We start from the raw sequence: 8,786 nt of genomic DNA on the forward strand, positions 1-8,786 counted from the left end.
TTGTTCTGAAGCTCACAGAGGTCTGATAAGACTTCAGCGCATCAGAAACAGACAGCACAGGAAATTGCGGGTTTACTGGATTTCTGGCAGGATCAACAAGTATAACAAAACGCTTTCACTGGTATATTTAGCAGAGGAAGGGAACAAATAAGAGAAGTTCATTGTTAGGGCTTACGTATGCTTTAAGGCAGTGGTGCTCAAACTGGGTAACCTCAGGACCCACATTTGTCCTTGGTCATTAATCAGCGACCTAAGTCGCACTGCAATGCGATGTGTTTGGCGTACCATTCAAATGAACGGCAATGCAATTCACCTCCCACACCAGAATTGCTTGTACAACTTCCTTGCGTGCCGTGTAGAGGTGCCGGGAGCCAGAATGTGACGTCACTCCGGTCCAGGCGCTTCTACAGGACACGTGAGGGAGCTGCAAGCAATACACGTATGGATGGAGCTCCCTCGCGGCCATAGCTCCAGGTCACCTCACCTCAAGCTGACACTCGCTGGCACCGGGCAGCATATTCTGAATGGCTGCTCAGTGCAAGAACTGATGCTAGGGGGAGGCTGAGTAGCCTCTCACCTAGAAAAGTGGTAGGCACGTGGCCTTTTGGCTAAGATCAAGTGTAGTATCTGTTCTTATCAGTTGTTGGAGGGGAGAGTATGCTGCCATCCCAGAACGGGGGAGCATTCTAGTACCCTCTGACGTAATGGTGGGTGTCGGAGGACGGTTCGGACCACTGCTGGTTGCGTCAGGCCCTGAGGTTACGGGTAAACCCCAGACAGTGGGAGGACCCCCGACAACACTACCTCCTGATGTGAGCGGAGAAACACTTGGTCTGGCCGGAGGGTTGGGAGGCGGCAGAGCCCGTGGTGTTGTGCCCCCTGGAGCTGGCGTCCCAGGGGTGCTCAGAAAGTCACTTGGGTGTGGGACCCCACTTTGACTCACTATGCACATGGACACACACCATATTGCATATTCTGCACAACGCCTCGGAGACAGGCCTTATGGCTAGTCCGGGGCAATATTTTTGCACTCCGGCCCCTAGGGCCGGTCAGCGTGGTGCACTGGCACTCTTTATTTATTTATTGGACTACATGCACGTTTGGCACTTTTTAGTTTTTTTAAATTTCACTCACAGATGCAGCGGTTGCAGGTTCCTTCAGGGCCCTTTTCCCGATGTGGGGAGGAGATTCTGTGCCCTTATATAGGGTTCTCTGTCTCCTCCCACCCAGGGGGTCTCTCTACCCAGTACTGTGAGGGACCTGTTCCGGCAGGTCCCCAAAGGATCGGGGTCCACCGGCCTTCGGGTCGGCGGACCAACAGTCTCAACCTCTGTCAGGAGCCTTGCGCCCCGGGGGGTCGGGAATCGAGGTCCCTTGTTTATTGAAGGACCAAGCACCCTTGTGCACGTTTTTGTCTGCTGTGGTTTCACGGTTCACTTTTTTTGTTCACGGGATAGTTTTTCGATGCACGTTCCACGGGCTCTTAAAAAAAAAAAAAAGTGGTAGGCACGTGGCGACCCACTGAACATGGCGTCGTGACCCACTTTTGGGTTACAACCCACCAGTTGAGAACCAAGGCTTTAAGGGATCGCGATTTACACGGAAATCCTATACGAGAGATTTGTACTAATCATGCTCCCGACTCACTCATTGAGTTCACGATACGATGACATTTAATAGAGAAAACTGCTTAGCACAACTGCAAAATCCGCACCTCCAGCCGTACGCCTCGCCGCATGACTAATCGCTACAACCGCCGACACTAATAAGATGAACGACTCCTCTACGCAACATGCAGCGCGCGCACGCCCTCAGCTATTCTCATGAATCAGCGTATTATAATCCGCTGGAGAAGTGCGGCCGTCCGCTGGACACCGGGAATTGCAGGAGGGATGAAAGATGCGGGGGCACAGCAAACGCAGCGCGTGACCGTACCGCGTCTAATATTAGCCCGCACCGATCAAAGCACTCGTAAATCACTCTAAAAATAATGCCCGGCTGTCCTTTACAGTGCACTCAACAATGGCATGCCGGGCCGTGGACCTAAAGGCATGGTTCAAATGCCAAAAATGTTTTGTGGAACTGAAGCCAAGACTTTTTTTTTAGTTTTGGATACAGTAAGGGGGGTTATAACCCCTGTCGGCTTTTTTTGCCCTCTGTGTCCCGTTGAGATTTCCCTTCACTTCCTGTCTGATAGCCCCAACAGGAAATGAGAGGAAATCCCTCCAAAGTGAGGGGAAACCACCAGAATTAGTGTTCCCGTTTAAAGATTTCAATTCTATTCCTGTAATGGTGACACCTATGTTGTGAATGGGCCTTCCCCGTACGCCTAGGTGTCAATGGGGACTAAGGGTTAATGCACATGAGCGTCTGTGGCTGTACAACGTACATATGGGACATGTTTCACCTCCTGGGAGCCATAAGTGCTGCGTACAGCCACCCATAGAGATCAATTGCTGTGTGTGTACAGACCGGCCTTGCTTAGACACGAGCATGCGTATGCCTGTACAACCGCAAATGCAGACTGCCTGTGTTCGGGGCTGTACATCCATACACATGCTCGTGTTCACACAAGTACCAGTGCATACCCAACACAGCCACTTACAGCCTTTGATCTCTATGGTCAGCTGTAAGCAGCACCAGTGACCCCCGAGCCCCGGGTACAGATCGGCCTTGCTTAAACACGAGCATGCGAATGCATGTACAACCGCAAATGCAGACTGCCTGTGTTCGGGGCTGTACATCCATACACATGCTCGTGTTCACACAAGTACCAGCGCATACCCAACACAGCCACTTACAGCCTTTAATTTCTATGGTGGGCTGTACACAGCACCTGTGACCCCCCAGCAAATTTGGTGTTGTACGGCCCCAGGCACCCCTGTGCATGAGCCCTAAAAACCAAACCGCGCACGCATTTTTAAAGCTGTATTAAATTTTTTTAGAAGCCGAAAAGAAAGGGGCTGGAGAATTGATCGCTTTTCGTAGGGCCGCGGTGCGTGCAGTACGATCGATTTTTCTAATTCGCTCTTTCAGAGCCTGAGAGGAAGAAATTGACTCGGAACTTGGAGGAAAATGACGGTTTTGCCCATAATTGGGATCAGATATTGAAAATAACGGGTGCCGCTATCGAAATACAGTAATTGCAATTACGATCAATTATCTACATTCTTCATACTGAACTCCAGGCAAACAGATGAATACAGAGATGAAGGATATATATGAGAGCCCGTGTCTATCCAGTCCTGAGATACAGTATATATATAGCTCTGCCACACAGCACAGCTGTTTACATAGCCCTCGGGCCCCCTCCCCCGCCAGAAAGGCAGCACTGTGTGGCAGAGCTGTGTAAATCTCAGGAATGGGTAGACAGAAATACATCTGCTGCAGTTTCACTTGCAGGTCTTATTACTCCCCCAACCTGTGACTAGACAGTGAAAGCAAAAAGCAGCACATTGATGAGCTCATCTCTCTGTCACTCTGCTCTTTCCTCCTATCTGCACGCTCCCCATACCACAGCACATCTGATTGGCTCTGAGCTTTGCTGTACAGTAGGCTCTACGTGGCTGATGATAAGTGAAATTCAGGTACTCGCACTGTTTTAGGACTATAGAGCTGTAGTAACGCGTGTTCTTCATATCTATAGCGCTAAATTAGCTTTAAAAAGGTAAAAATCATAAAATACAAAACAGACGTATCGGGGAGCAGTAGGCAGGTCATTGGAAGGGGAACTGGAACTCGCTGGTATAGGTTGGCGCTATACAACGTCTATATTGTATCACAGTCATTACATCTCAACACATTTCTATGTAGGCTGGACGCTTCTACCACCCACCGCGCCACACAGACTATTCACAATGTACGTGTGCTATAGAGCCAAACAGTGTAGTAATAGCAGAGTAACAATCTATAATTATGTAGTAATAGCAGAGGAACAATCTATAATTATGTAGTAATAGCAGAGTAACAATGTATGACTATATAGCAATATGGGAGTAACAATGTATGGCCATATAGTAATAGCAGAGTAACAATGTATGACTATATAGCAATAGGATAGTAACACTGTATGACTATATAGCAATATGGGAGTAACAATGTATGGCCATATAGTAATATGGGAGTAACAATGTATGGCCATATAGTAATAGCAGAGTAACAATGTATGACTGTATAGTAATAGGAGAGTAACAATGTATGACCATATAGTAATAGGAGAGTAACAATGTATGGCCATATAGTAATAGCAGAGTAACAATGTATGACTATATAGCAATAGGATAGTAACACTGTATGACTATATAGCAATATGGGAGTAACAATGTATGGCCATATAGCAATAGGATAGTAACCATGTATGACCATATAGTAAATAGGTGAGTAACAATGCATGACCATATAGCAATAGGAGAGTAACAATGTAGGACTATATAGCAATAGGATAGTAACAATGTATGACTATATAGCAATATGGGAGTAACAATGTATGGCCATATAGCAATAGGATAGTAACCATGTATGACCATATAGTAAATAGGTGAGTAACAATGCATGACCATATAGCAATAGGAGAGTAACAATGTAGGACTATATAGCAATAGGATAGTAACAATGTATGACTATATAGCAATATGGGAGTAACAATGTATGGCCATATAGCAATAGGATAGTAACCATGTATGGCCATATAGTAATAGTAGAGGAACAATCTACAACCATACAGTAATAGTAGAGTAACAACGTATAACCACATAGTCATAGCAGAGTGACAATCTAAAAAGATATAGCAATAGTAGAGCAACAATGTATGGCGATATAGTAAGAGTAGAGTAACAATCTACAATGCTATAGTAACAGCAGAGTAACAATGTGTAACTATATAGTAATAGCAAAGTAACAATCTATATAGTAATAGTAGAGTAACAGTCTAGTAAACCTGCCGGCATCTTCATGCACAGCTTCACAGATCACTATATTGAATGACATGCGTCAGACGTATCTTGCAGGGTGAGGGGAGCCCCCCATGACATGCGTCAGACGTATCTTGCAGGGTGAGGAGCCCCCCATGACATGCGTCAGACGTATCTTGCAGGGTGAGGAGCCCCCCATGACATGCGTTAGACGTATCTTGCAGGGTGAGGAGCGCCCCCCATGTCATGCGTCAAACGTATCTTGCAGGGTGAGGGGAGCCCCCCATGACATGCGTCAGACGTATCTTGCAGGGTTAGGAGAGCGCCCCTCGTGACTTGGATGGCAGATAACATTGGCGCTCCTCCATCCCCTCTAAATATTCCATACAATATAAAACACAACGCAGGCCAGCCGTATATAATGACACGGATATACCCCTTCCAGCCCCGCACACATGGGGGCCCTATGTGAAGGATGGACTATACCCTAAAACTAGTGTAGGCAACAACAACTACAGTCCCATCATCCCTCTGGGAGTCATGACTGTCAGAGTCTTGCAATGCCTCATGGGACTTGTAGTTCCACCATATCTGGAGGGCCGGCTTTTGCCCACCCCTGTTTTAAAGATTGGTCGATCCAATGCCAGTTTTTCAGAGATGTGAGCACACTAGCGCTCAGACTCACCATTTCTACCGCCTACTTCCACAAAGTCTCACTCCTCCTGCTGTGCCAGTTATGGGTGGACTGTGCGTTTTCCCATGTCTGCCACGCATCAGCGAAGGGCAGCCCCCTCATTACAACAGGCTGACCCTCAGGCAAAGAAACTCACGCAGAAGTTTCAGCAAGCGTATTTTTGACCGCGCGTTTGTCACCCTTCCAGTCGCGTGTTTTGCCTGCCACGTTTGGGGTGCCATTAACACAAACTCCGGACCTCCAGCCAGTGGCGTCACAAGGGGGGTGCAGCACGCACCCGGGTGACACCATTGGAGGGGTGACACCAAAATGACTGACAGCTATTTTAGTGTCACCCCTCTCTAAAAAGTCAGGCACTTGGTCACGGATCGAGAGCCCAACAGTGTCAGGAGAGAGGAGGGGACCCGGCGGCATACCTCATCCCGCTGGGTGAACGTCCCCTCCTCTCTCTGCCGGCGTCCATCACCAAGATGGCTGCCGGCAGGGGTCAATTAGATGGCGATGACATCACAGCGGGGTGTCACCCAGTCTGCGCTCCGGGTGACACCCGGCCTCCAGCTGTGGTGAAGCTCCAAATCCCATGATGCCTGTCTCTGGAAGTCATGCCTGTGGCTGTGAGAATCTTGCAATGCATCCTGGGACTTGTAGTTCCGCAACAGCTAGAAGGCCGGAGTTTGCCCACCTTCGCATTACTTGTCGCATTAACAAGTAACGATGCTGCATTTGCGCATCATGCATTTTCCCATGCCACAACGCTCCGGTCGCCCGGCATGATCGCAGCTTTGGAACGCTCCTATAACCACACCTGTTGAACAGAGCCATTCAAAATAATCACCATTTTAAACGTCAACGCTCCAAATTAGACGCAGCTAAGCTCGCGCTTCTAGCGGCACACACATCCCTTGGCCGCGCACAGCCATGCTGAGCCGTAAATCACCGGCTTCCACTACAGGAAAGGCAATGCAGTGATCCTAATGACACTGCAATCAAGGTGGAGTTTGCCAGCAGAAAAATAAAAACACACGTGACGGACATCTTTGATAGGGGGCTCAATACCCAAATGGAGAGACTTCACGCCGCTGCGCTTCGCCGTTCAAGCGTCGCCAGGGCGGGAGGCTCTCCTCTCACCATGGCAATGGAAGCGGCTGACCCAATAAATATGTAAGTGTGTAGCACATGTAAAAAAAAAAAAAACAGAGTAGCAGATCGCTGTCATCGCGGCACAGCTTCTGACGCTGACGGCGTGCTTTGCTCAGTCTAGCGAGCGGCTCGCTCCGGGGGGAATTGAGATTGCTCGCGCAGCCGATAATCAAAGCGCCCGAGGGACTGCGAGATGACCCATCACCGCAGCACTACCCAGCTGGTCACCTCTGCTGTCAGCAGATATGTCGCAGGCGTAAGGATGCCATGCAAAGCTGCGTGGTGATCCTGACAACAAGGCCCGAGCGGGGGAAAGGATGAGGGAACCCCCCCCGGGGGTTAAAGAGGACCTGTCTTTACTCCAAATCACCAGCACACCTTCTAAAACTAGGCTTCCTGCACTGACGGATGCACTTGAAACTCACCAACGAAGTCATAGTATTTAATGCCCTACTTGCTCTTGAATTATCCACCGTGCCCAGACGGGGGGCTTGTTGCCCTTGAAGTTCGCCAACAGTGACGTGCAGAAGCAACGTTCCATAGGCTAAGCTCGCAAAGAATAGGGCCTCATTCACACTGTGGATTCATGCGGCGGGAATCAAAAGTTGGTTCAATGAGATTTGAAAATGACAGTCACATGACTAAATAAGAGAGCCTTGGGGCTCATTCGCACAAGGACCGCGGATTCCTGCGGCGGGAATCAAAGGTGGTTCACTCAGATCTGAAAATGAGTCACATGACTAAATTAGAACGCCCATTCACACGAGGCTGCGGATTCCTGCGGCGGGAATCAAAGGTGGTTCAATGAGATGTAAAAATGACAGTCACTCGTGCGACTGTCATTTTCACATCTCATTGAACCACCTTTGAGTAAATTAGACAGGTTAGGGCTCATTCACACCAGGCCGCGGATTTTTACAGTGGAATTCAGGGGGGGTTCTGCGGCCGCTCAGCCTGTACAAAGCGATGACGGGCCGACCGGAGTCATAGCTGTCTGCGTGTATCCGCACATACAGCTGCTAGGGACAGGCGTCTGACCCTGGCCGGGATCTGGATGGCGTCCAGTAGCGGTCACGCACTGGATGTGCAGATATGTGCAAACAGCAGCGGACAGCCACAGCTCCTGATAGCCCGTCATTACTTCGTACAGTCTGAGCGGCCGCAAAACCACCTGCTGTCTGTCGCTGTTTGCATGTATCTGCACACCCAACGGATGATCTGCCCCAGACGCCATCCAGATTGCGCCAATGGTTGGACATCTGTCCCTAACCATTGTATGTGCAGATAGCGGCGTACAGCCATGGATCCTGTCACCCCGTCATTACTTTGTACAGGCTGAGCGGCCGCAGAACCACCTGCTGCCCATCGCTGTTTGCATGTATCTGCACACCCAGCGGATGACTGGCCCCAGACGCCATCCAGATCCACAGTTGGACATCTGTCCCTAGCCGCTGTATGTGCAGATAGCGGCGGACAGCCGCGGCCCCTCTCAGCCCGCCGTTACTTTGTACAGGCTGAGCGGCCGCAGAACCACTGTAAATGAGCCCCAAAGGCCCTCCAATTTAGTCCTGTGACTGTCATTTACAAATCTCATTGACATTTTTTTTTAAAAAGCCCCCTTATCCTAGTGTGTTTAGTTTTGGGAATGGAGGCCCGCGGGGTCTGTTTCCCGCAGGATACTTCAAGAGCAGGTATCATCATAAAGGGCCAGTACCTCAATACACATAATATTCAATACTGATCACTTCTCTTCCCTCTTTTTTTGGAATGAGCTTCAATTTAAAAAATTATAACGCGGGTTCCTTGCTGATCCAGATCTAAGGATGCTGGTTGAAGGGGAAGAGGCTGAGCTACACCTCCAGGGGGGTCCGGTGTATCCAAAAGCCCCCAATCTGTCTCCATTCCCAGCTCTGTCCCCTCCCACCTCTGCATCATGCAGCAATCACAGCAACCGTGGGACGCCCCTCACCCATCATCCATCCCTGTACCACTGATGCAGATTAGAGTGATTGTTTTCCCTCTGTCTCCCCCAACCCCCCCCC

General features: G+C 49.4%; 1 protein-coding gene across 1 annotated transcript in view; it reads right to left on the reverse strand.

Annotated features, from left to right (window-relative positions):
* Positions 1 to 8,786, reverse strand: part of CASKIN1 (CASK interacting protein 1) — a 180,707-nt gene that overhangs the window by 171,624 nt on the left and 297 nt on the right. The window lies entirely within an intron of this gene.

This window comes from Nanorana parkeri, unplaced genomic scaffold, assembly GCF_000935625.1.
Source record: "Nanorana parkeri isolate BGI_ZX_2015 unplaced genomic scaffold, ASM93562v1 scaffold19, whole genome shotgun sequence".
Classification (NCBI taxonomy): Eukaryota; Metazoa; Chordata; class Amphibia; order Anura; family Dicroglossidae; genus Nanorana; species Nanorana parkeri.